The sequence below is a fragment of the Crocodylus porosus genome, unplaced genomic scaffold (genome assembly GCF_001723895.1).
Source record: "Crocodylus porosus isolate Cpor-Errol unplaced genomic scaffold, CroPor_comp1, whole genome shotgun sequence".
Taxonomy (NCBI): Eukaryota; Metazoa; Chordata; order Crocodylia; family Crocodylidae; genus Crocodylus; species Crocodylus porosus.
Genome location: NW_017728909.1, coordinates 51,435,537 through 51,462,931, shown reverse-complemented (window position 1 = coordinate 51,462,931; position 27,395 = coordinate 51,435,537). Strand labels below are relative to the sequence as shown.

The following is a 27,395-nucleotide window of genomic DNA, read 5'->3' as shown; positions in this document are numbered from 1 at the left end:
TTTTTAACCTCTTGTATAAAATGATTATATTCTGTCTTAAAAATAAGTGTTAGACATTCTTGCGTCAAATAATAAAATATTCTGATGCAATATATTTTGATAGTGAGTTTTTTAAGGTAAGATGACTAAACCCCGTGTTTTGTGAATGCACAACACTATATTTGAAACACCTGTAGCACAAGGATACTTGGATGCTATTGAGATTTAGACACAACTCATTTCTCTGACTGAACTGACCTTTAAGGATAGGGGACAGGTTAGTGGGCCTGGAGACTGGAGGTCTCTTATTAGAACAGGTACAGCTCAATCTGAAGTGTGCCATTGTCCTGTCTTAGGTGAACCTCTGTGTGGAGGCAGGAAGGTGGAAATATCTCCATACTCATCCACTGATGGCTATTTGTGATTGCTTCTGTAGCAAAGATGGTGGCTTTGTGAGATGGAAATGGTGGGACCCTAAGTAAAAGGCTGTCGTTTACCAGCTCATGTCAAGTGCATCACTGAATGGTGACTTTTGGCACTCCTTACTTGAGCTTAAATTAAATTGATAGCCAGGAATGAAAAACATCAATCCTTTTTAATAATACCCATCTGTTTATTTTCACCTTAAGAACATTTTTAGAAAGGTGGGGGTGGAAATGCCTAGCAAGTTTTTGTCTCTATCCTTGAAATTTAGCTATTGCTTTACGGGCTTTGTTTAGCAAATTACTGTTTTTTGGGACACTTCAAGCATGCTTGCATCTCTTTCCTCTTGAGTGAAAAGAATGTCCAGCCCTTCCACTTTCATTAAGAAATCCATGACCTTCGGGAGAGTTCGGTAGAAATTCTGTACCTCTGGACCAGTTCCAAGGTCCTTTTGCCATCCATCAAGGCAGGATCCCCAGATTGTAGAGGTACCTCGTGTAAAGTTTAGTACAGCTTCCAGCTGATTTTTGCCAGAGGTGGTTGGGAGATGAGGATCCTGCTTCCTGTGACTCGAGCCCCAGTTCTCTTCCTCACCTAGGTACCTCACGCTGTTTTGAAGACCTTTTGTGTCTTCTTCACGAGGATGTATACAAATAAAATTTGGTATTTTGTGAAACTGAATTGACTCCACTGTTACTTCAAGAACAACTAATGTTTGGCAGATTTCTAAACAGATCATTTGAACATCAATGTTATGTTTGGGCATGTATGAAATGAATCTTAATTTTAAGTTAACATGGTATGATGTTCTCAAAAGAATACAGGTTGCTTTCACTGGAGAAATAATTGTAGGCATCCATATAGCTGTACATGCAGCATAATATTGGCTAAATGACACTAACATTACTTCTCTTAAGAACTTCTGAGTGTTCTTGTGGTGATTATGAAATGCTGTATTTTGCTACTAAGGCAGACTTTTTGAGCCAGATATTACAAACTAACAAAGAGATCCTTATGTCTTTCTGGCATTACATTATTGACCGTTAGACTTGGATAATGTAATGGAATGTCTTCTGTAACTTCTTTCTCTTGCAACATTTATCTCTAAGCAGGTCAACAACCAAGTACCCATAAATTTTATACATTTAGAAAAACTTGGTAGCTGTTTGGATTTATCCCTCTAGTTTGGTAAACAGTGGAACAAGTACAAGAAAACTTGGTGTGAATATCCAGGTCCTGGTTCTGCAATCACTGAATTTCCTTGAAGCAGAATGAGGCCCAAAAAACATGCCTTACTATTTGGTTTAAATATCCATTATCATAAACCAGATTTCCTATTGTTGCAGTAGGAGCACTTGGATATGCAATATTTGCATGCCTTACCTTTTGCAGAATTAAATATATAGTAAACATAATTGTTAATTTGCAAATGTCTAATTTAGTTCACCAACTTAAAAAAAAAAAAACCCAACAATTTTTACTTTTAATTTAGCAGAAACGTTTTGGATTTTCACCAGCTAAATGTCATCTTGGACATAGCTGTTTGATAGCATTGCATGAATAATTAAGCAAATCCTCTACTTTCATTTAAATTCTTGGAGTCTGATTATTCAGCTCACTCCAGGTTTTTCTAGTGGAAAGATTATAAAATCCAGTAGGAAAATATTCTCTAGGAATTGTATCTTTAGCTGTGTGGGGTTTTCTTGTGTCTAGACAGTCCTGTTTAGTCTGTCATTGTGCAGAATTACAGCTTAATTGTATGTGACTGGAATTCATCACCAACTCTGACAAGCAGTAATGAATGTATTTTCCAGCACTGCTAAGTCTCTAAACAATAAACCTTAAAATCTATGTTCAAAGAGCATTAAGGAGTCTCTTAAACATGAAAAATATAGAAAATCCAGTAGTAGAGCTGGCACTCCAGGCCAAGCTCTACCTTCAGTACTTGTGTAAGTCTTGCACTGGCCTCTGGGGCAGTTCAAGCAAGACTCCAGTGTGCCCTCCATAATGTGCCATGAAAAGAAAACTATGTTAATAAAATGTCTGAGTACCTTATTTCTGCTGTGCCACTTGAGTCTGTAGTGACACAAGGAGTGATTTCACAGCAAGCAGTTAAAATTTTGAGAGAAACTGCTGTCCCTGCACACTTAGGACTGAAACTTGGAATCTGTCAGGATTTGGGTAACTAATACAGTGGTCATCATGAAAATTATCCTGGTGAGATTACAGTGGGCCTCAGGGTACATAAGGTAAAATGTGATTAAATGATGAGCTTTTAGCCTGAAATACTCAAAAGGCAGGAATTTTTAGAATTAAAACCAAGCCTTCCAAGTAAATAAAATGCAGAAACCTTTTGAGGAGGGGCTTGTCACTTATGTGCACTGTCCTAGTATGCTGGGATCCACCACCTAGCTGAGGTCTCTAGGTGCAGCCATGATGTAAATATTTTTAATGTGTGCCCTTCTAATGGTTGCCCAAGGATGGAAATGTGTTAATACACTTCTTCACATCTTCCACAGAAGCTTGTGGCTTACAAGCTATATCAGTCCTGAAGGTGGTATGTTACTCCAAAGAGAGAGGGGAGGGGAAGCCAATTCCCTGTCCACTCCAACATGCACCTACTGTGTATAAGAGAGGCACTGGAGTCAATGCATCTCTCTGAGCATCCATGTTTTTGTGAGGAATCGGAGACCTAATTCTGTCCCACTGTAGTAAATGGCAGTATACTCACTGACTCGGAGTAGGACTGGCTCTCAAATGTGTATATACATTTTATTTCCAGTATCAACAGTATAAACTTCCTTTCGCTGTTCTGCATGTGTAGCTATAGTCCAGAATAGTACTTGTACAGATAATTTACCATTGCATGAAAAATGGGATTTGGAATAGAAATATTAATGGAGCCTTTCCTGTGGCTTATACAGTAGGATCCTTATAACAATAACAAACCTTGCACTGGTTCTGGTGAAAAATAAATGCAAAGCTTATTAAATGGTTGCCAAGACAACAAGGAGCACCACTTTTTTAAATGAACATTCCAGTCCTTGCCTCTTTGTTTCCTCCGTCATGGAGAAATGAGAATTATCATCACTTGTTCTTGTGCGAAGCTTATTTCAAACAAAATTTCAAGTAATGAACAGTAGTGCACACAGACACAGTGGCCGTATCTACATGTGCATTTATGCTGGCTTAAATTTACTGCACAGTAGCTTACTGTAAGTAAGTGGGAATAGGTCAGCATCTACAGGTGCAGGTGTTAGTCCCAATCACACACACACACACACACACACACACACAGAGTTACTGTACAGGAAGGCATCTACATGTGTGTTACTGTGCAGTAACTCATTGAGTGTAAATCTGATACCTGCATAATGCAGGTATCTAATTTATGCTCAAGTCAGTGAAGTTGCCGTATTTAGTGTGAAGTATGGACGTGCATGTGTAAACGCGGGCCCATACTGCACAGTAATTTCAGTTACTGCGCAGTATATGCTCACATGTAGACCTGCCCAGTGAGAAGCAACTGATTTTTATCTCATGGTGAAGTAAGGAGACTGAAAAGCTCTGAATATTGCTGTATTTTAAACTGAAGCTGTTTTGCTAACAGCCTATCAGTACTCTTTAAATTAAGAAATATTTTAAAGGTGAAATTAGTTTCTGCCTCTTACAAAGCAGAAATGGGCTTTGTTTGAGGGGAAAACAGAATGCAACCAAATATTATTTCATTAAGCTTTCCACAGCTGCTAGTCTGCCCCTTTGTCTTTTTACACGGGATTCGTATCCACTGTAACAGTGTAGATTCCAAATCTTATCTATACAAATCTCTTTATTTAAATTAATGCAAGATTTGTGCATAAAACAGTCCCTAGTGCCTCCTTTCGTTTTCTTCCCCTAATGACCACACATTTGCCAGCCTATTCAGGATCAGCAAAGGGCTTAGTGATATGCAGAGAATACTGAGGCTCCCCTCGGGGGCTGCTCAACTCGTGATTCTGTTCACGTATTGGGATGTAAAGAGGAAAGCCTTGCCTTGGGCTCTCTGTAGAGTGTGAATTTTACCCAACATTACCTGCCACTGAGAGAAGCTATCTGTATGTTGTACACCACAGTTTTCAGTGAGAAGGCACTAGAAATGTTTCACAGAAACTTTCTAATAAAGGGGCCTCTATCATTTTACTTGGGTTGTCATGGACAGTTTGCGACTTGTTGAATCATTTGTAATATCTGGCAAATAAGGTTCTTTGGATACATTTGATTATCTTTTATTAGAACAATTCAAATGGTTGGAAAAAAATTTATTGTAATCTTTTGGGTATAAATACCCTTAAATAGAAATACTATCAGCCAGAGCCTTAGCTGATGTAAATAGAGGAACCTGAAGACTATCATAGCCCCATGGCTACATCATGGTTTACATCAGCACAGTGCACCATATAATCAGCTCTCCAGAACTGTAGATAAAGATATCATTCTACTTGCATCAGAACTTACTTAAAAGTATGTTTAAGATGTTGTGGACCAAATTTGGATGTCACCAACATAAATTGAGATGAGTTTCCCCTGTACTGCACTATCTGTATGTCCAGTATAGTGAATGAGAAATCTTCCCAGAAAACTTGGAAGCAGACTTAATATCAGAGTGATTTGATCTCTTAAAGCACTTGACAGTGTTCTGCTTTGAAACTCTAGTAGTTTGTTGCACAAAGTCTGGGATAGTCTATAAATGAGGTTCTACAACCTGGTGGGGACTGCTGCAACTGGAACAACTATCAGTGGAGTCCTATTAGCCTGTTTATGTATAGAGGGTTTGTTTCCAGTTGGCTACAAGACTTGTTTTTGTGCGTTAAAGTGGGTGCTACTTGGAAGAAGGAAAATGGAGGCAGAGAGAGCTGGAACAGAGAATTGAGCTGACTCATACTGCCGTGTCTGTGATTGGTGTTCCCCGCAGGGCGTTGCTGCTAGCAACTTCACAGCAGTCAGTGTCTCGCTGCAGAGCACCACCAAGGTAGTGGAATGCAATTATCCTAAAGCCTGGTGAAGAAGGGATACCTAAGAGTGTGCTCACCTCACTCAGAATTAAAAATACCATATTTCACAAGGTGCAAATAGTACTTTTGAGGGAGGAGGGGAGCCCGGGGAGAGAGAGAGAGAGTGCATGGCTTTCTAGGGGGCCAGTAAAGGATAACAGTAGAATTATATATTTGGATCCATGAACTGCTAAGTCTTCTTCTTTAGTGGTAATCAGAATTCCAAAACTATGCAAATAAGCAATCTTATTTGCTCTGTGAGTCACTTATTGCACTGAGGTGACGTTCTAGAGTTTTTTGCAACTTCTGGGTATTTTTAGGAATGGTATGAAGGAGAATTAGCATGGTTTCACATTTAATGCTAAAACACCAGTACACAGATGCTAAGCTGTGAATGTGAATCAGCAAAATTATAGGGGGAGAGTTTTATTTTTAAACGCCTCTCACTGCAAGTAGGTGAAACCAATTCAGTATTGCAGAACTCCTCAGGTTTTGGAGCAATAAAATGTTGGCCTTTGTGTAGAAGGTAAGAAAACATTTGTAACTAGAATAGGAATAAATATCGATAGAATATTAACTGATGACTTCTGGGCTTTAGGGAATCTTAAATTCCTGTTACTAATACTGTGGAGACTTCTTTTTTTCCTTCTCCTTTTTAAAAGGAGGACAATTGAGCATATTTACCTGTACATTCATAAGGTTTCTGTAAGCAAATACTTACAATATTATTCTTATTTCTTTTTTGTATTCAACCGAATCTTATTAGATACTTCTCACTTTTTTATTTCTTTCTTTGCTGCCATTGTATTTTGTATTGGATATTGTCTCTATTCAGTTGCAAAGTCCAGTGTCCTGTTCAGCATAACTGGCAGTTGATTTTTTTTTTTCACTTATTTTCATCCCTTCCTTCATAAGTTTGTTCTAAGAATTTTACTAGGACATCATTGCCACTTTTCATTTGATTTTTTTTTCTTCTTTTTTTTCTTTTTCTTTTTTTTTCTGGTTGTCATGGCTAGTCTTTTCCTCAGCTGTCAGGTTTTTATTATTCCTTTTTTATGTATTTTATTTCATGACTAACTTTCTCTACATACTTTTACCTACAAGTTATCCATTATCATCAGCTCATTGAAAAGCTGATATGGTTGAGCTAAATCTTCAAATGATTTTTATTCAGTATCTATAATGATAAGAGGCTTGATCTCCACTGAAATATAAGGAAATTCCTATAAACACCACTGGACATTTGATGAGGCCCTAATAGTATTACATATCTTTTTATGTTCAAACTAGTGCTAGATTTGATAACTATATACATCAAGAGATGGGAACTTGTTTTCCTGTTTTTTCATGTAAAACAGTACTTGGTGACAAATAACTTGAGTGACAGATGGTTCAGAAGTAAGAACAGATACAGCCTGTTTAATCTTGCAGGTTTACAAATAACGTTGCAGTCAGGAGTTTTGACATTGCTTCATGTAGTAGGCCCTATGTGTCTGTCAACTATAGAGGCAGAACTGGTATAGTTAGTTCTGTGCACTGTTCCCAGATTTATTGTGAGAAATGCAAATACCTCCACCAATAGAGGCTAATGGTTTTATATACAGAGGCCCAGATTTTTGTCTTTGCACAAAGCCTTAACACGAGGGAGATACAAGCAGCACTGAGAAAAGGTAACTTCTTTCCACTGGAAGCAGATTGTGTTTATTAGAAGGGGAAAAAATCCTTATGACCAGAGTTCCAGCAGTGCCTTACAAAGCATTGTGTAATACATGAATAAAGTGTGTAGTTTGTGTACTGAACAGTCTAGATACCATAAAGGGCATTATTTCATAAGACCATAAGAAGGACCATACCAGTTGAGACCAATGGTCCATCCAGCCCGATAACTTCTCAGACCATGATGGAGGTGGATGCTTTAGAGGGAGAGCATTGAACTAGATGTATCTAGAGTGACCTATCCCTTTATTTATTGCTGTCCCTGGCATCCACTATTCTTGGTTTATAAGTTCCAGAGGAAACATCTCCAACTGTTCTGGTCAACAGTTAATAGATCTATCATACATGAATCCTTAAAGAGCCTGCTTATGCTATTTTCCTCTACCATCTCCTGTGGCAATTAATTCCACAGGTACATTTTTATGTTCTGTGTTTTAATTTTAAAAAATTGTTAGTTTTTAAGCCCCTCTCCTTGTAATTTCAGTAGGTGGTCTCTAATTAAAGTATCCTGGGGCTTGGTGAATAACAGTTCCCCATTCACTTTGTCCACCCTTCATGATTTTACATGACCTCTACTATAGTTTCCCCCTCCCCCTCACTCCCCCAGCCTTCTTTCTAAACAGAAGGGGCAACTGCTCCATACCCCTGACCACTCCAGTTGCCCTTCTCTGTCACTTTACTAATTCTGCTTTTCTGAGATGTGGAGAACAGAACTGCACACTATTAGTATCAAGATATAGGTGCAACATGGATGAGTATGACATCATGACGATGTTCTGTTTTGTTTTCAGTTCTCTTCTTAACAGTGCTCAACACTTTTTATTGACATTTTTTTGGTCCCTGCTGTCCATTAAGCTAGTATTTTTACAGAACTAACTGCAGTGACTCCAGGGTCTCTGTCCTGGACTATAACAGCTAGTTCAGAACCCATCATTGTGCATGTATAGCTGTTTATTTTCCCCATATGCATTACCTTGCATTTGATATTGAAGTTCATCTGCCATTTGTTTTTAACCCACTTAGTTATTTTGGTGAGATCAAATTGTAAGCCGACGAAAGGAGCTACAAAAAGATTACCCAGAAAAATTTGGTATCATCTGCAAACTTAGACATTTCGCTGTGCAGCCCCATTTCCAAATCATTGATGAAAAAGTTGGAAAAAACAAAACTGGGCCCTGCACAGAATGCTGCTGTGCCCCACTTTTGATATCTCCTTCCTGAAAAGTGATTAGTTAGCCCTACTCTTTGCTTGCTACCTTTTTTAACCAGTTTCAGTTCAGGAAAAATGTTCCCTTTAATCCCAAAGCAGTGCAGCACAAGGACTGGGGAGCTCTCTGATTTTCCAGGGCCTGACCAGAAGCTGTCCTGCTTCTGGAGCAGCTCCCAGCCAGCCCCTGCCTGGATGGGGAAATCCCTTGGGAGCTAAGTGCGCCGTAAAATTATTTGCTCCTCAGTAAATAGTATGCATCTATAGACAGTGATGCTTTACTTGGGGATTTCCCTGCCCAGCTGGGGGCTTGTGAAGAACTGCCTCAGAGGTGGGACAGCTCCCAGCCAGCCCCTGGCTGTTTGGGGAAGCCTCTCTGGGCATGAGTCATGTCCCCATGTGCATGGGGCTGGGTGAGCTCTGCAGTGGCAGCAGTCTTCCAGCCCTGTGCACATCAGGACCCCCTCCTGATTGTACACAGGGTCAGTAGACAGCTGCCACTGCAGCCATCAGAGCTCTCCTGGCCCTGTGTATATCAGGATCAGCCCCTGTGCTCCCTGCCAGCCCGAGTGAACCTGGAGTTTCCCCTGGCTGCTGCAAGGGACCAGAGCAGGGTAGGTATAGCCCTGGACTGGGCTGCTACCATTGGGAGCAGATTTGCTCGCAGGAGGGAGCATGTGTAGATGTGCTCTCAAGGAAGGCTTACTAGGCCTGTGCAACTAGGCAACTACTTGATTAGGATTTGTCTGATTCTATTTGGGGATCCTAATCACTTTTCTGATTCAGTTTGCCTGAATCAATTCGGAAAAGATTTCGTGATTTGGCCATAGGGTATAATGGGGACTGAATGAAATATCTATAACTTTTGGGTTTTTTTTGGCTGATTCAGATGAACCTTGCAGGGATGGTGCTCTTGCTGAGGCCACAAAGCCTGCAAAGTTTCAAGAAGATAGGTGCAGGGGTTTCTGGGAAACTGCACCTCAAACTGCTGACAGGCAAAATTCATGACATGACATGGGTGACACTATGTGTGTGCTTAAGGCACAGGGGGGTGAAAACTGCAGGGGGAGTTTGGGTTCTGAGGCCCTGCACCTCTGGCCACAGGCAAAACTCAGACATCTGACTCTCCTCTGCACTTTTACTGTGCTGCTACATCCCCCTTTCCCCCCCAACTCCAGCCTGTCCCTTACCCCCTGATGCCTCCATTTTCCATTTTCACTGAATGGCTTTCTTGCCTGCATTGTGTGCCAGGCCAGCCTCTGGCTTATTTACTATTCTTTCCATCCAGGACCAGGAGATGGACCAGCTGCAGGTACTTCCTCAGCCTGACAAAGGGTTTTTCAACCCAAAAGCTTTCTAAGATATATTTTTCTAACTATTTTGTTTTTTTCATAATAAATGTATACACATAAAAACACAAGATAAGCCATCACATACCAGAAGTAACATATCCAACACAACATCTTTATAAAGGAATTGATAGCAAGAAGTAAAGACAAAGGCTTTGTGACAGTTCCGTCTGGCTACATTTGCTGCTGCTGGTGCTCCTGGTGTTGAGCCAGCTAAGTTATTTTAACCTACTGTCATTTACAGTGGTGGACTGGACTAAGACTGTAGGGGAGGAGTGTGCCTTAAGACACACGCACACAGACACCCACAGACGCAGTCACCTATGTCCATGAATTTTGCTTGTCAGCAGTTTGAGGTGCAGTTTCCCAGAAACCGCTGCACCTATCTCCTTGAAAATTGTTAAACTTTGTGGCCTCAGCAAGAGCTACCACCCCTGCAGTTTTCACCCCACTGTGGCTTAACACACACACGACATGAGTTTTACTTTCAGGATTTGAGGTGCAGTTTCCCAGAAACCGCTTCACCTATCACCTCGAAACTTGGCAGGCTTCATGCCCTCAGCAGCAGCTACCACCGCTGCATCTCTCTTCCAAATCAACCAAAAAACAACAAAGTTTTATATATATTTAATTGATTTCCCCATTATACCCTATTGCTGAATCTTTTCCAAATTGATTCGGAAAGCCTAAAGCTGGTAGTGATTTGATTCTGATTCGTAGATTCAGCATTTGAATCGCAATCCAAAGCTTTGCACAGCCCTAAGGCTTACTACACAGTATTTTACTGCACAGTAAGCCTTTAGCATTATTAGCATGTGTAGACATGCCCACTGATCTGTAGTTCCTGGGATCTCCTCTGGATCCCTTTTTGAAGAAGGGCGTTATGTAAGCAACTTGCCAGTCCTCTGGTACAGAGGCTGTTTAACACTAGGTCGCATACTAGTGCCAACAGTTCTGCAGTTTCACTTTTGAGTTCCTTAAGAACTTTCAGGTGATTGACACCTGGTCCTGGTGATTTACTCATTTTTTGGTTTATCAATCTATTCTAAAACTTCTCTTATTGCTTCAGTGTGGTCCAGCTCTTCAGAACTATCTACTACAAAGGATTTGATCTGGGATTCCCCAGTGTCTTCTGCTATAAGAAGAGATGCAAAGAATTTATTTAGCTTCTCTGCTATGGCCCTGTCATCCCCGAGTACACCTTCTATACCTTGATTATCTAAGGTCCCACCAATTCTCTCATGGGCTTCCTACTTCTGATGTATTTAAACAAGTTTTTTGTTATTAACTTTAGCACTGTTGCTAGACAGTCCTTAAATTCTTAGCCTGACTCACTTTGCTTTTACACTTGACCTGCCAGACTTTGAGTTTCCCTATCTTCTTCCTTACTGGGGCACACCTCTTGCGAAAGATGCCTTTTTTTTTTTTTTTTCGTTTTGCCTTGAGCGGCCTCCTTAACTCTGCTATTTCCTTCCTTCTATTTTGGTTTAATGTGAAATCTGAAGAGATCAAGATTCTTTTTTTTTTTTACTTAAGTTATCTTTCAGGAAAACCTGCCTCAGACAGTTTCAGCAGAAGCATATTAACATTTGTGGGGACTGGATTCCTCAGAAGGCTGCTAATAGCGGCTTTTACCTGTAAGGCAATAGCTTTCTCTCTCAAGGTGGGCAGGATTCAAAAATTGTTTCAGTGCAATGGAAATCTTGTATCTCCTAGATGGATAAATTTCTGAGTCCTGGTTTCACCTAGCATGTCAAAGTTGCATCTGTTCTTTGCACTGGATTGTAAACCCTTTGGGATAGGGATCATGTTTACTATTTAAGGATCAACCCAGAAGTTTCCAGACTAGGGGTTGCAAACTAGAGCTTCCCAAAGTAGGGGGTATCATGGATGAGTGTGGCTCACTCTGAAAGCAGGGTTATGAACCCCAAAAGATTGGTAACTGCTGTTTTAGCATGAAGGGGCTTCTACCTTGATTGGATCCTCCAGCAAACATTCCTGGAGCAGAGGTCTATGTTGCCTTACTCCCCATAAATAAGTATGAGTGGTGACACTATTGCCCATGCTGGAATTGGCCAGGTGGATTAAAAAATTGGAAGACGGACGAAAGATTATTAAAGAAATTAAACTTTTGATTTAATTACTTTTATTAGGCTCAGACTTCTGATAATTAAACATCTAGGGACGGTAATACTATATAGTGAGTTGAAAATGTCTATTTTTATGAAGGGCCCACAAGATTTGCATTGGAGAATCAGTGCAGGGTATCTGGAAGCAATCTTCCATGCACAGCTTCACTGTCACTATCACTCCTCTCATAACTTCCAGTTGTGCCTTAGTCATGATGTGTATACTGTAAACCCTCTTTTGTGCATACTGGTTAGATCTGTTATGCAGAGGGACGGACCCAGAGGGGATGCAGTGGTGTGGTTGCATCCCCCTTTTACAAATCATGCCTTGGGAGCAGCAGCTACGGTACTTTTAAATCCCTGAATTGGGTAAGAACCCCCCCCCCTTTTCTCTTCTTGCTTCACCCCCCCCCCTTTTTTTCCCCTCCAGGCCCAGTGGCACCTCTCTTCCCGTATCCACCACTGCCACTGTTCCCAGCTGACTTCTTGGGGGAGGGGGGAAGAGGCACTTAGCTGAGGATGGTGGCAGCAGGCCTGAGTCTACCACTAGGAGTTCCCCACCAGCCCAGGAACAGGTACAGGATGGGGATGCCTCCCCAGCCAGTCCTACTGCTGTTCCTAGCTGAGCCCAGCTCCCCATGCAGCTGCTTCTTAGAGCTCTGGCTACAGCTGGGCAGGTATGGCCAGGACTGCAAGCAGATCTCCCTGACCCCTTTTTTGTGCCCAGAGGTGTAAGTAGAAGGGGTAAAGGGAATGGAGGGGTGGTACTGCTGAGCATAGAAGAGAAAGGCAGGGGTATTGAGGGAGGAGAGATTCCTACCTGATTCAGGGACTTTAAGTCCCGAGCTGTTTCTCCCATGGCATGGTCTACCTGCCCTCTGGGAGAGAGAGCAGAGGGGCTGGGAATGGGGGTACAACTGCCTCTGCAGCATTGGTTGTTGCTCTTATACCTCCCTTTTTCTGCCCATTGCCACACCCTCAGGAATTCATTGGTACACTCAAAGTCTTCCTCTGCTTTTTTGCAGAGAATCAATCCTACATGGTCTGTCTTATTCTGGCAGTTGCCCCAGACTGACACAGCAAAAATTCAGTGGAAGTCCTGTGGTTCTTGCCATCAGTAATTTGCAGGATTTGCATGTTAGGAACCAGTAGTTTGGTCTTATGCAGCATAATTTTAATGGTAGATTTGACTGGTCAAGCGAAAAAATTCCTAAAAACTCTTTACATATTTCTAGTGTCCAAAACTCAGTTTTCATGGGCTGTTATAGAATACTGTATTAAATTTCTCAGTCTGGAAGATGCATTCAAGAATTATAAAAAGACTCTCTTCAAATGTGTCTGCAGGCAAGATTTAATACGTGTATCAATCTACTACACTAATGGTATTGTACATAATCGCTTGTCTAGGACTTACATTTTTAAAGTCATTGTTACCAATTACTAGCTGCAGAGTTCATTAGACTTAAAAGATTTATGCGATGCCTAATCAGGATTTTCTACATTTAACATTTCCTAAAAAAATATTCACAAGTTTTAATCTAGTCTCTCATCACTAATTACATTATTAAAGATTAAAAAAAATAAACTTTCCATTACCTGCTGTTTTTAAAACTACTTAAATGATATTTTGTCTTATGCTGAAAGCTAACCTGCTGGATCAACTTAAAAAAGAAAGAAAAGCAAATGTCTTGTTTAATGGAACACCTGGAACAAATTGAAGCCATTTAAAAAAAATCAAAATGGAATCTGTGTATTATTCACGTGACCCTTTTAAATTGCACAGTCGTGATCTTTTGATTCTTGTCTCTCTTTGGGTTGAATCGCAGCATGGTATCTCAACTGCATAAACAGTATGTGGCTGTACCATTTGTACCCTCAAGAGTCCTGGTGGGAATAGTTGCTCTATACCTAGCCATCCCCCTTTTCCATTAAACCCTATAATTACAACAGGAATTACAATTTGTCTCCAGCTTTGGTGGGATAATGTCATTGCATGTCAAGTAGGAGATTATCATGTGGAAGGAGACCCTGCCGACATTTTCGTTTTATGTTAAATAGATTCTGCTTACATTAATCTGTTAGAGGGAACCGTTGCCTTGCAGCAGAGTGGGGAAAACCCATTTACTCACTATGTTAATAGAAGCATGTGTACTGTCTGACCTATTAGTGTCAGTTACAAAGGAAGTGGGACACAACAGTTTGTAGTCTTGGTTTCCATAAATAGTAATATAAACTTGTGTTCTAGTACTCTGAAGCTCTCATTTGCTGCAATGGTTACTTTTAGGATGTGATTTTTTTTGACCCTCTAATAGTTTTCTATCTGTTTAGATCCATCATTTATACTGATCTAAATAACAGTTGGCATTGCAGTCTCTTGCAGAAAACATGTAGGACACTTTCTGCTGTCATTGGCCATTTTGAACAGGTCTAAGCAATTTTCCTGTTTGCCAACTTGTGCAGTGCATGGTCAACATTTAGCTTTGTTGCTTTCATATTTTAGTTCATTCTCTGTCTTTCATTTCTATTTCTGCTGAGGTTAGAGGAAACATGGCTGCATACTACTTGTATGGCACTGCAACAGGTGCCAGGCCCCAGGGGTGGGACATTGTACCCCCCTGGCAGCCATACCATGTCCTTTTGAACCCACTGATCCCTGACCTGTCCTCAGGCGCTAGGTGGAGCCCTTCAGGTCCATCTGCATGAGTGCACTAATAGTCTTAAGGGCTAATTCATAGCTCTGACTTCCCCTATAGCCATGCCCATGCTTCATGGGTGTTAATGGTCATCATTTAGGTAGGGCACTTTGCCCACAAGTGAATGCCAGGCTGCCGTAGGCCTCTACATTCTTATTGGGGCCTTGGCCTTCCTGTCTTCTGCCCCTCTTCTCTAGCAGGACCTTTTTATGCTTAGGCCCATTACACCAGACCTGGCTTCTGGGCGCCAGCCTTAGTTTTGCCTCTGTTGGGCTTCGCCCCCTCTTGGGCCTTGGGCCTCTGGCCCTCAGCCCTCCCAGCTTTCAGGCCACCTCAATCACCAGGTTTTGGCCCCCTCAATCGCTGCCTGCCAGCATTGTAAGCCCAGCCCCTGGCAGGGCTCAAAACACTACATGCCCTTCTGGCACCATTCGACCTCCCCCTCCCCTTAGTCACTACTGGTCTACTAGTGTAAACTGTAACAGTGATCCAAAGTGAAAAATCTGAATGCTCTGATATGAGACCATGCCCAGAAATACTCTCCCCTCCCCCCCGGTTGTTGTCATCTCGTTCCTCATTTTCGTTTCAAAGTAGGAGGCTGTACTTTAGAAAGCACATGTAGTCAATATAAAGTCAGCCAAATGCTTTGTTTGCCTATTACTATATTTTTCAAGAGTGTGGTATGCCTGGCACTCATTCCATATGGCATCCAGTTTTCTTTGATTCCTTTTTCTATAGCTCCTTTAGTATTTTTATGTTTTGTAGCGGATATGTGTCCTAGAAGAAAAAGTGTCTGTGGCCACTGGCACCTTGTCAGTATGTTCACCCGTGCTACCACCTGTTTATCACAGTTGATGGTTTCTATGTTAATGCCCTTCTAATGAAGCAGTTATTGCATGCCAGTTAGATTCTAGTCCTCTTGGAAGGCAACCGTTTGTCCTCCCATCCTCTTCTGCTCAGGAGTGGTGAGGAGTAGAGTAAGCTTTTCCTACTAGAGGGTCAGTAGAGAGAGGTCACTGACTAATGCCATCAAATTAGGGGTGGTGTTATTTTTAGATATCTGATCTGGTTGGATGATGAAGCTTTTAAAATAATGGTGGTGTTGTAATGCTATACAGGATTTATGCAATGGTATACCAAAACCTAGTATTAGGGGTGCATCAATAGATTTTGGGGGCTGATACCAATAGCCGATATTTAAGAAGGCATATTGGCCAACACTGATCCAATACAGCTGCCTCCAGGTAGTAAGTCCAGTGTGGTGGAAGAGGTATGGGGGGTAGATCAATGCCCCCTGTCGTGAGGGTGGGGAGGGAATGCGCGCTTGGATCTGCACAGCGTGGGATGCAGCTGCAGGGTGGAGCCAGAGCTGGCGTTGCGCGGGGCTTTTCTTGCTGGGGGCTGGGCTCAGAACAGGCTCTGGCAGTGCTGGGGGGAGGCTGCAGTCCATCCCAAATTTCACCAGAGCTCTGCTCCCAGCCACCGCCCACCACCCAGTGCAGCCGTGGCTTTTCCTGGCACATGGGTGGAGGCAGGATGTTGAGCTGGGTCTGTGCCGGGTGGTAATGCAGGGCTGGGAATGGAGCTGCTCCCACCCCACAAGCCACACCTGTATCTCATGTCCCTCATGCCCCCTTCCCTCCCCCCTTCCTTGCCAACTTACCAGCTGGAGGCAGCTCTCCATGCTGCTGGCTCTGCTTCATGCTGCACTCTGGCTGCGCGCAGCACACTCATTTATTGGCCAAATTATCGGCTCCATAGGGCCAATATCCAATATAGACATACCGATACTGATCCGATATTGAACTGATCTTCATACCAATACTGATCTGATTATTGGTGCACCTCTACCTAGTATAAACTCCTGTCTGCAGTAGCTCAGCTACATAAGTTCTGGTAGGAAGAATGAAGAATCCCAGATTCCCAGTCTTTCCATAGTTGTGTCGAAGAGCTATGCTGAAGACTTTCTATAGCAATGCTGAAGACTGAGGAAACTGGTATTTTTGGAGGATTGCAAGAACTTAAACAGGTGCAACTGTTCTGTACTGGGAGTGATCACGTGACTCCTGAATTTATCAGCTCCTCTGAAACTGTTAGACCCTATCTGGTAGTGAGGAGGAGATCTTTCTCTGTAGTGTGAGGCAGGAGTGTTGAACATGGCTTGCAGAGCTGTTTCACCTGGAGAGGCTGGGATAATTGGGGGCAAGGTGAGCAGGGCATGGCCTGATGAGCTCATATCATATGTTGATGGCAGGGGAGAGCCAGGGAGGCAGGGTATGAGCAAAGACAGCATTAACTCATGCTCTGCTGCTGCCAAGTCATAAATTCATATATGTAGGGTCGGAATGGACCTTATAGATTTTCTAGTCTGACCCCCTGCCCTGGGCAGGAGAGAACTGGGCTTAAATGACTTCAACCAGGCAAACATCGAGCCTCCTCTTAAAGACCCCCAGGGTAGGAGCCATCAGCACTTCCCAGAGGTCCAGAGATGAGATAACAGATCTGATTACCTACCCATCAGCCCTCTTGGCTCTCTGCAGATTTGTGTATACACAGTCAAGCCCTTTTTTCTAGAAGTGCAAAGTTTCAAGAAGGTAAATGAATAAAGGATATCAAATGACAAAACAGTAAAATGTAAAAAACCAGTGATTTAAATTGAGGCTTCCTGACCAGTGCTTTAAATCATTATTTAAATTGATTTGATTTAAATCAAATCCACCCTAATGCTCTTACATGACTACTTCCTTGTTAGGAAAGGAGGCTTGCTTCACTTGAGCTCTGACCAGTTCTCAAAGATGGTGTTCTTCTCAAAGATGTTCTTACCAGGCTACCATTTCTTGTGTGTGGGAGAAGTGACAGAAAGAAATGCATTGTTCTTGGATGTATTGTACAGGGATCCATCTTTGTTCAGCTTGGCTGTCTGTGGCCTAATAGTGTGTCTTTGTTTTCTGTTTTATTGCCCCCCACCCCCAGAATTGCAACAAATTTTGGCTTCCCCTTTGCTACTGTAATAAATAGAGTCTGTGATGTCCATTTGACCCTTATCTACTTTTCAGTCTTTGTTTAGCATTCCCGTAACTCTTTATCTTTACCCTTTATTGATAGTCTTTGTACCCCTCCCCAAATTTTGTCACTTGCTGTATTTCTCATTTAGTCTAGCACATGGCTTGCTACCTCTTGATCTCCTGTAGAAATGGGAGCATTTCACAGAACAGACTGCTTCCAATCACATAGCTAAGATGATAGTTTTTTCTTTTCATTTTTCCCGGCTATTATTCTAGTAGATGACTTTGATAGCTGACCTTAGTTGTAGACCATGCTTTGCAGACCAGATACCAAATTCACCATCTATAGCCATAATTAAAAATTAGATGAATACTGGTTCAGCTATTTTACCATATGATAATCATGGTCAAATTACTAAAATAGCTTAAATGCCTTGCTGTAACACAGTGGCAAAAGGAACTGTTTTAAGCAGTTTTAGTGGGACTGATATTATTACCTACAGATCATGAGTTTGGGTCATGGTTGTCATATTGAACAACATAATAACAATCATATTCACTGTCAGACCATTACACTTTGAAACTGCCACAGATGATTAAATCAAATGTTTATACTTCAAATATTGTCTCACAACATCCTAAAAAATATTTGGTTGTCTTTCTGATTCTTGATTAATCAAGGGACACCCCAAGAAAATGCTAGTAAGACTAACAGCATTACAAGCCTCTACAGATTTGCCCTCAGTAGTGCTAACATCTTGTAAATACATTGGTTTCAAATGCTTTTCCTTTTCCAGTAGTGTTCATATTAGTAATTTTAAGGGTCATACATTTATTCCAACCAATTTGTTTTGACTTAAACATGCTAAAAGGAACAATTGAACAAGAATGATGTATTTCTTCCAATTGATCCTTATTTGAAAATAGGTTGATTAGGATAATTAGGTTCAGTTTTTGCTTTTCACCAGTAGATGGCATTGGCAATTTCTGTATTTATTGTAATTCAATAAATAAACACAGTAATAAAGCAACTGTACTTTACATCTGCTTAAGCACCACATGCTTCTGTAAAATATTGCCCTGAAAATTTTCCTGATCTTTAAGTTGCATGCATTTTTTTTTTTTTTAATTTTATTTTGGAATGTATTTAGAATGTGAAGGATGAGTCCCCCAGGGGCAGGGACTGCAGTGGTCCCCAAATGTACTGCAACCAACATAGGAAGAACGCACTGCATCTCCCCACACGCTCCACTGAGCACAGCATCATTACAGGCCTTGAATGCAGTAGCATATGGCCACTTCCACTATGATTCTGTAAATACACTTCTCAAACTACTTGTAGGGCTGCTGCTGGAGTTGCAGAGGATAAGCATTGGTGCTGTATGCTTGTTCCTTCATTTTGGGATAGATTTCTCGTCCCCTTTAACTTCTTATACAGTTCCCCTTCTCGCTGTCCTTTTACTTGAATTAAAACCAGAATTTGCACAGTGTAATGGATATAAATAGAGTGTGATTTTTAAAAAGCACGTAACATTAACCTTTCTATGTTTCTGTTGACAAATCAGTCGGAGAAAAGTAAAGATGAGAGTTTTTAAAGAAAGACATTGTATAGAAACTTTAACTTGGCCACAGATGTCAGGTAGTTGGTTAAGTCTTACAGACCTTATTGGGGTTGGCAATAATTTCACCTTGAGGGGCACTTAATGAGTCTTGGTGAGCAGATGAGGGCTGCAGTGGTCGCCTCTCCTCCCCCAGACAGGTGCCATCTTGGGATTGGAAGTCTAGCCCCCGACCTTTGCCACCAGAAGTCCTTCCCCTTGCCCCAGAAAGTACTTGGGGGAAAGGGGGGACTTCCGTCTCAGAACTGGGAAAAAAAACAAATCCTATATTAAAAGTCAAACATCTACTATAATGTATTTTAATTTGATCCTAAATATTTTTGTCCTGATCTGTGTTTGCGTAGTGTGAATAGAGGTGATTGCATAATAACTCAGCAATGAAGTCTTACTTTTGTATATTGGGGGTAGGGGTAGGTTAGGAGGGAGGGGGGGTGTAATGGAGAGGTGTTGTGGGCATGGACCCCCTCACATGCCCCTCCTATGGTGCACAGCCCTTGCCGCCAGTGGCAGCAGCAGCAGGTGGCAGGTACTCATGGCTCACACAGGTGCACCTGCTCAGTGGCACATGACTCCAGCCAGTTCTGAGAGCTACACACGGTGGCAAGGAGTGGAGCCAGGCTGGCCTACTTCTATCACGTGGGGCTCACATGCAACCCCCAGGATTCATGTGTGCCACTGGGGGGAAGCCCCGCGTGAAGAAGCTGGCTGCCTTCCCCGCTCCTGCCACCACATGCAGCTCCCGGGTTGGAGTCCTGGGAGCTAGCTGCACGTGGCGCCAGGGAACCAGGCAGGCAGCTGGCTCCATTGTGTGGGACTTCCCTCCAGTGGCACGAGAGTCCCGGGAGCTGCATGTGAGTGGCGAGGATCCCCACACAATAGAGGCAGGCCAGCCTGGCTCCACTCAATGCTACCATGTGCAGCTCCCGGAACTGGCTGCCAAGTGATGGCATCTGTGTGGGCCATGAGCACCCGAAGGGCCTGCCACCTGCTTCTGTTGCTGCCAGTGGTGGGGGTTGTGCACCTTGGTGGAGGCATGTGTTGGGGGGGAGATCCTTATACCCCTCACGCACCAACCACCTTGCCCACCTCCCTCCTTCACACCAACACGCTGCCCACATGAGCTCATGTTCTTGCTGCCCCACTGGGCACGGGCCTCAGACTCCACACTCCCACCAGCTCCAGCCCCATGCTCAGTGCTCCTGCTCGGCTGCAGCTTCCCCCTGCCTGCTACCACTGCAGCAGGGACACAAAGCCAGGCAGGTCCTCTGGCAGCTGTAGCAGTGGCTGCAGCAGCCCTGCCCAGAAACTGTGCATGCTGGCCAGGGCCAGGGCTGTCTTGCACATGAGGGTGGGAGTGAAAGTGAATGGGCTGGGCGGGGTACAACTAACTGGTGGGGTCTCCGGGCCAGATAAAGTCACCTGGTGAGTGAATCTGGCCCATGGGCCATATTTTGCCTACCCCTGCCTTTAAACCCTGATCTATCAATGTATCTTGATAAAAATTAATTTCTCTTCTCTGAAGCTGTAATATAAAGACATAAAGTCATGAACTGTTGCAGCCTTCTTTAAATCTGAGCACAGTATGAAATTTAAAGATGAGACCTAAGCAAATAGACTCTGACTCACTTGTTAGGCTTAGTAAGCTCAGTTTTCTTTACTTGTTTCAATGTGTGAAATGCTTCTGGGCAAGAGAAAGGGAAAATGGTTGAGGTGACAAGGTACAGCACCCTGTTAACAATGGAGGAGAACACTGGTTTTAAAAGTAGTTTTTAGTGTTTATATAAAGATAATATGTATATAAATTAATCTACAATGTAAATATTTGTCTCTTTTTAACAAAATGGAGTTACATTATTTTTAAGATGACTATCAGATGAACTGTATTAATATCCCTGGAATGTACTTGTGACTTTTATTCAGTTCCTAATTATCTACTAAATCCATAGGTACAGCTATTATGCTACATTGTCATGCAAGTATGCATGACCACTGACTGGAAAGTCCATTTGTAGGGATAAGAAAGCTTTGTATCTTGCTTCAGCCTCCTATAATGGATCTTTCTGCTGTGTGCCAAGAAAGAAGCTAATACATGTGATTTGTGCTGCCCACATTTCATTAACATTAAGTTGAAGCCATCAAGTTTCTTCAAATAAGCTGCCAACCACATGTCAGAAAGCAATAGCCTTTTCTCTCTGTCAGCTTGGTTTGAAAAGTAACACAAAGATGCAAGGCTGTATGTACCTTAGCACCATCCCTTGAGTTTCTCAGTCCTTAAGATCTTTAAAAAAGTACAAACTGAGGTCCTGTGCATCTGTACAGATTTGCATTTGCAGATCTCTCAAAGATGCATATTTGGTAAATATACATTCATCTGATTTGTATGGAGAGGTACAGACTTGTGACCATATTAGGCAGAATTGTCTGTTACTGCTTGAAAGGTATATCAAGCAGTATCAGGCAGATGATTTTGTCTGCTGGATTTGTTGAGCCAAATTCTGTTTCCCTTTGAACCAGCTAAGTTCTGAATAATTTTACAGACTGCCAGGAACTCACTGGGTTTACACTAGAGCAGAACTTGATCCACTTGCAGGATTCCAGTTTATAAATCTTATGAATAGGTAGCTTAGGGGTTGGTTCTGGAAATCTGTTCTGTATTTTGCTTGCAGTAAAATTTATGATGCAATGATATGAGGTCCTGAGGTGCTATGTGGAGAAAACCAAATATTTGTTCATATGGTTTCTTCCTCTCATTTTGGGCTGCAGTAGAGATGTCTATAAATCACTTGACTTCCTTGAGTCATAACCATAAATAGTAATCCAAGCTGCTTAAAATATTGTCTTCTACAGGGGAGGGCAAGTATTTGGGCCTGCGGGTCACACAGGGAGTTTTGGGGAGCTGTCACAGGTCAGGTCAGCACCTGCCTTCCCTATCCCTGCAACAACAGCTTGGCAAATCTCGCTCTCTTATGCGGGATGGGGCTGTAGATGGGCAGGGACCAGGTGTGGGTAAGTGGCAGTTTCAGCAGGGCCACCACTAGTGCCACCTCTGGGCCTCCCTTGTATCCCAAGGAGGGTTGGGCTATGTTCAGCCTGGGGCTTGGGCCCTGCTCATGCAGATCCTTGCTGGTTTCCATGGGGCTGGGGCCGGTGGTGGCAGCTGCTGAAAGGAGCTGCTGCCACCAGGACTGCCAGGAAAAGGAGTCTGGTCATGGAGCCACTGCAGGCCCTCTTCGCTCCTGAGGCTGGTGGGATGTGCTATGGGGCAGACAGCTCCTGGGCCAGGTGATACCAAAGGATCCACTGCAGGCTGGACATAGTCCCTCTAGGCTAGATCTGGCTCACAGACTGTATTTTTCCTACACCCCTGGTCTACCATTTAACAAAGCTTCACTTCAGTTTGGAATAAAATGCTTTTAAGTACTGCCACATGCCCCCAGAAGTGAATGTGTTTTCTATTATTACTAAAACACGTCTGACAGTCCTAAATCTAGAAATGCTTATAGGGCAAAAGTTAAAGCCATGTGGAGATAAAATAAGTAACCGTGATTACCCCTCAAGGCTTTGGCTTAGTGACTCGTATAACCTTCAGCTCCTGGGGAGGGGAAGTGATGGGCCTGAGTAGCTCTTGCCTCTTGTCACTTCTGGTGGGCCATCCCCCACTCAGCACAGCGGCTTATCTTGTGTCTGAGGGCTTTTAAGATGAAGTTGTGGAAGGTAATTTAAATTCCATCTGTATGGATTATATCAGTGGAGTTTATTAGTATGCAGGTGGAGTTCCAATGCATATCTTTCAAGTGGCATGTGACTTCAAGCAATTTTCACACTCTGGCAGATCTGTTGTGCCTTATACACTTGGTCCACTTATTTGTATTAGCACAGTTTTTAATTAGCCAAGGCGAAATTGGTGAGCTTCTTGGAAATCTAGTGATATGATGGAGCAATAATTATAAAGATTCTTTAAGTGAAATGTCTGTTCCGTTCAATGGTTTGCTGAACAGGTTCAAGGATTCTAAGGCCGTTGAAGAAACAATTAATTCCTCTCTGACAGGAAACAGAATATTAAAAGGAATTAAACTTTTACAGACCAAATAATTTCTTCCATTTCTTTCATATTCTTATGTTGTGCTATGTTAATGGATATTTAGGTATGGATAGAAGCAGTTGTCAGTCTCTGAGACTACTTACCACTCATATTAGCATAATCTAGTGTAAGAAACTAAAAATGCAAAGGCACTCAGTTAATAAAGAGAGTGAATAAGCTTAAACAAATCTCTTGCTACAGATGAATACACAACTAGTGTGTTGAGGGTAAGTTAGTCCCGTTGTTTAGATAGAGGGACCCAGTCTCAGGTAAAAATCCAGTTGAACAGCTAAAATGTGGTATATTGGCTATAAAGGCTTGTAAGGAACTGTATCAGGTGTAGGCAACCCCTGGCATGGGTGCCAAAACATGGCGCACAAAGGCATTTTGCTTGGGATGCGCAGATGGCAAAGGGGCAGGGGCTGTGCTGCCAGAATAAGGATGGGGCTCCTCACAGCTCCCCTTCTGTCTGCTCCTGGCATGCCAACAAGTCGAGGTTGTGGGGGTTTTGGGTACCCTGCCCAAGACCATTGCTGACCCCTGAACTCTATACTTAAGGTGTCATTCACAAGTAGTTACTGAATGAACTACTTCTGTGTATAAGGGCTTGCAGGATCAGATCAGTAGTGATTTTTGTTTTGTGTTTTATTTAGAAGGTAGCACCATTATTTAAAACACTTAGAAAATATAGTGGTCACTGAAGGACACAGATAACTACTGAGGAACATACTGATACAATGTGCAAGATATATTCACAGCTGAAGATTCACAAAGATCCTGAAATAGAAGCCATAAATTGAAAGCCTTTCAACAAAGGAAGGGAAAAAGAGAGACTTATTCATGTCAGTGAATAATAAGAAATTGTACACTGTATAGAAAACAAGCTTTTTTCCCCCCCTCCTTTTCTAAGTTTTACCAGGTTCGGATAAGTATTATTAGTATTATTGATTTTTTTTTTTTTTCTTAGACTGAGTTTTCATTTATATTTTATATAAAAATAAATACTTTGTGGGCAGAATGGATGGATGGTGGTCGGGAGCTTGAGTCAGAGCCCCACACACTGGGGCAAAAGCCACCCAACTGAAGCTTCCTTCCTGCCTGGAGCAGTGCAGCAGGAGCAGGAGGAAGAGCTGCCACTGGAGGTGAGGGGACCTGACCGGCACCCAGGTGCAAGCAACCCCGCTGGAAGCTGTGCACACTGGCCTGGACCAGGGCTGGTGGGGGTGTGCTGGAGTGCAGTGTGGACTGCCCTGGGTGGGGCTCAGCCCCACATAGAGCACCTCGGGGGTAATCACAGGCCGGATCCAGTCAACTAGCAAGCGCCCCTCCACAGGCTGGATCCAGTCAGTTGGTGGGCTGGATCTGTATTGTAGACTCTGTTTTGCCCAACTTTGCATTACGTGCTATGTAGAACCATCATCTACCATGAACCAGTTTTCTAATGTTTAGAAACGACTGCCTGTTCCATTTGAGTATTTTAATGCACCAGTTTTTCAAACATTCCTGGTATTGGAGGAGGAAAGGAAGAAGAAAACACAAAAACCCCCAACTCTGACTATAATATACTGAAAGCTCCCAGTGGAAATCTTAGTAGTCTCACCTCAATCTTTTCATTTCTTTACTGAAATAAAACACTAAACTCCTCAGCATCAAAAAGATAAGAAAATACATTAAATGAAGAATGATTTTAATCTTTGGAAAAAGTATAAGATTTTCTGGTTGAAATAAATTTGCATTTACCATTCTTTTAATTGTAGTGCTTTTGGACTGCCGCTGATCTTAAGCTTGCTGTTTTTGGGGGCGTTTATTTGTTTTTTATTAGCTAAATTGAAAGTCTTGCCCATGCTGACACTCTCATTATAATGAAGTATCATTCTTGAAACTTTGTATACATAGCGTAAGTGTAATCAGCAAGATTTCTAAGGGAAATGTTTTAGATGTAAAACAACGTTTTTGCAATCTGTAGTCTTACTTCACCTGACAGTTCCAATCAGCTTACAAACTTTCTCCAAGAAAGAACTGAGTTTTGTTGGCTTCCCTTAGGCAAAAGAGATGGTAGAAAATTGAGTTGTTATAAAACTGCTTCTAATTACGCTAATGAAATATTTCATCACGTGCATCAACCTTCTGTAGATCTTAGATACTCTTTTTTTTTTTTTTTGTATTATTGTAGTAATCTGCTGTAGTTGTTACGCATGGAAAATTACTTTTTAATACCTCATTTATAGATGTTTCTGGTAATGAAGCAAGGGCTACAGTTTATTACACTTAATGTAGGGATAAGTTGTTAGAACACAGTGTTAGAGGGAGGACAGTGAATACATGTGAGAGTTGAAGACGCTGCTTTGAAATTATACAATGCTCTGCTCCTTGCTACTAGGACATGGAGGCAACCAACCAATGGGAAGTAGGAGAGCATTAAACTTGTGGCTGAGTATCATGGAGAAAAATTAATTCAGCCAACCTGTTTTAGAAGTAACACAATATTTTTCCATTATAAAGGTTGCAAACTTTCACTAAATCACTTAAATCAATTTTTTTATAAGCCAGCATGTCACCTAGCACTATGAATCTTAATAATGCCCAAGGGCTGAAATTCAGTAATGCTACTCATTTAATTTTTTACTAGATCACATTATTTTAATGAAGTAATGTTTTGCATACAACTCCAGTACTATACAAGGTACCACATCAAATGCTCCCAAAAGAGCATATGTACTCTGTACACAATTTCTGAACCTACTGCTGAAGGACTATTGTCTGTCTTTACATGGTTTCAGATTTTAACATCAAATGTTACACGCACTACTTTAAAAGTGCCTTTCTATTAAATGAAACAGTTGCTCATTTCAGTTTCTGCCAGTTAACAGAAATAACAGGCATTTATACACACGTTTTCATTTGGCAGCACGCTGGAAATCCACCACTTCGGAGCAGACTCAATTAATCGAGTCTGTTCTGCATGTGAGCTGTTGTGCGCTGCGCTACACCATGTGCAGTTGTAAGCACATAAAATGGTGTGCTTTTGAACTGAAGCACCTCCTGAGGTGTTTTAGTTAAAAAATGCACTGCCATCATTTTCTCAACACTGATGTGCATTTCACCACTTATACAACTGCCGTCATTGCAGCGCCAAACACTTTTCAAAGCGCCTGGTGCTGCAGTGCTTACGTGTATAAAAATGCCCGACATTTTTTGCCAGAAAAGCCAAGGTCACTTTTAAGCAAATCCTTTACCAGTCCTGTTACTGAAAAGAAAATAGGTGGGGGTGTGTGTAAATGTATTTACCTATTTTCTTTTCAATAACAGGATTGGTTGTATATATGTTGGTGAAATACTGTGCTGGGCCTCTCTTTTCTCCCCGCCACCCTCATGCAGCTAGTAACCTGGCTCATAAGAGACTTGCTTTGTCTTTGAGAGGGAGAGTTCAGATGGAACTGCTTGTGTGAGCATTCTGGCTGGAAGATTAATAGACCAGTGTTAATGCGGTCCCCTTAAAGGCTGCAAATTCAATTCTGTAAGGCAGAGGAGGAGTGATGTCAGTGACAGCCGCTTTCTCAGGGAATGAGGAAAAATGAGGATATATCAAGGTGGTGAATAGGTTGGATGGATTTTGATCACACTGTGAAATCTCTGTGTTCCTGATGACACTAATAGAACAGAATGGCTGTGTGTCATTTACCAGTCCTCAATCTGGAAGAACATGCTCTTACCTGAATGAAATAAAACCATGCATTAGCGTTCATTTAAAAAGTATCTCAGGAACAGTGTTTTCTTCTACCTAGATTTGTCTAGTTTGCCTAGATTTTCCATGTCCGTTTTTACAAGCTTCATAATGTTTGAACAGGGAAATATTATTTTATGTGGTTGCTGGCTCACAGATGTTCAAAGCCACAGAGGCTGTTTCACTTTCTGGTATTTATTAGGCATGTGCAAAGTGGGCTATATTTGATTCAGATTCGGCCCAAAACTGGGGACAGTGATTCGATTCAGCCATAAATACTGCTTTAAATGTTTTTTTCTACATATCCCAAGATACCAGCGTGGCTCATGAGCACTGTAATGCTGGGATGGACGGAGCATCCCACAGGAGCTGGGGGGGGGCAGTGCTTGGCGATGAGCCCAGAAGTGGACCGGAACTACTTCTGATCCACTTTGGGGTCC

The 27,395-nt window shown here is 42.1% G+C and overlaps 1 protein-coding gene across 1 annotated transcript in view; it reads left to right on the top strand.

Annotated features, from left to right (window-relative positions):
* MAP1B (microtubule associated protein 1B) overlaps positions 1 to 27,395 on the top strand; it is a 101,032-nt gene that overhangs the window by 7,700 nt on the left and 65,937 nt on the right. The gene's annotated exons all lie outside the window — the stretch shown is intronic.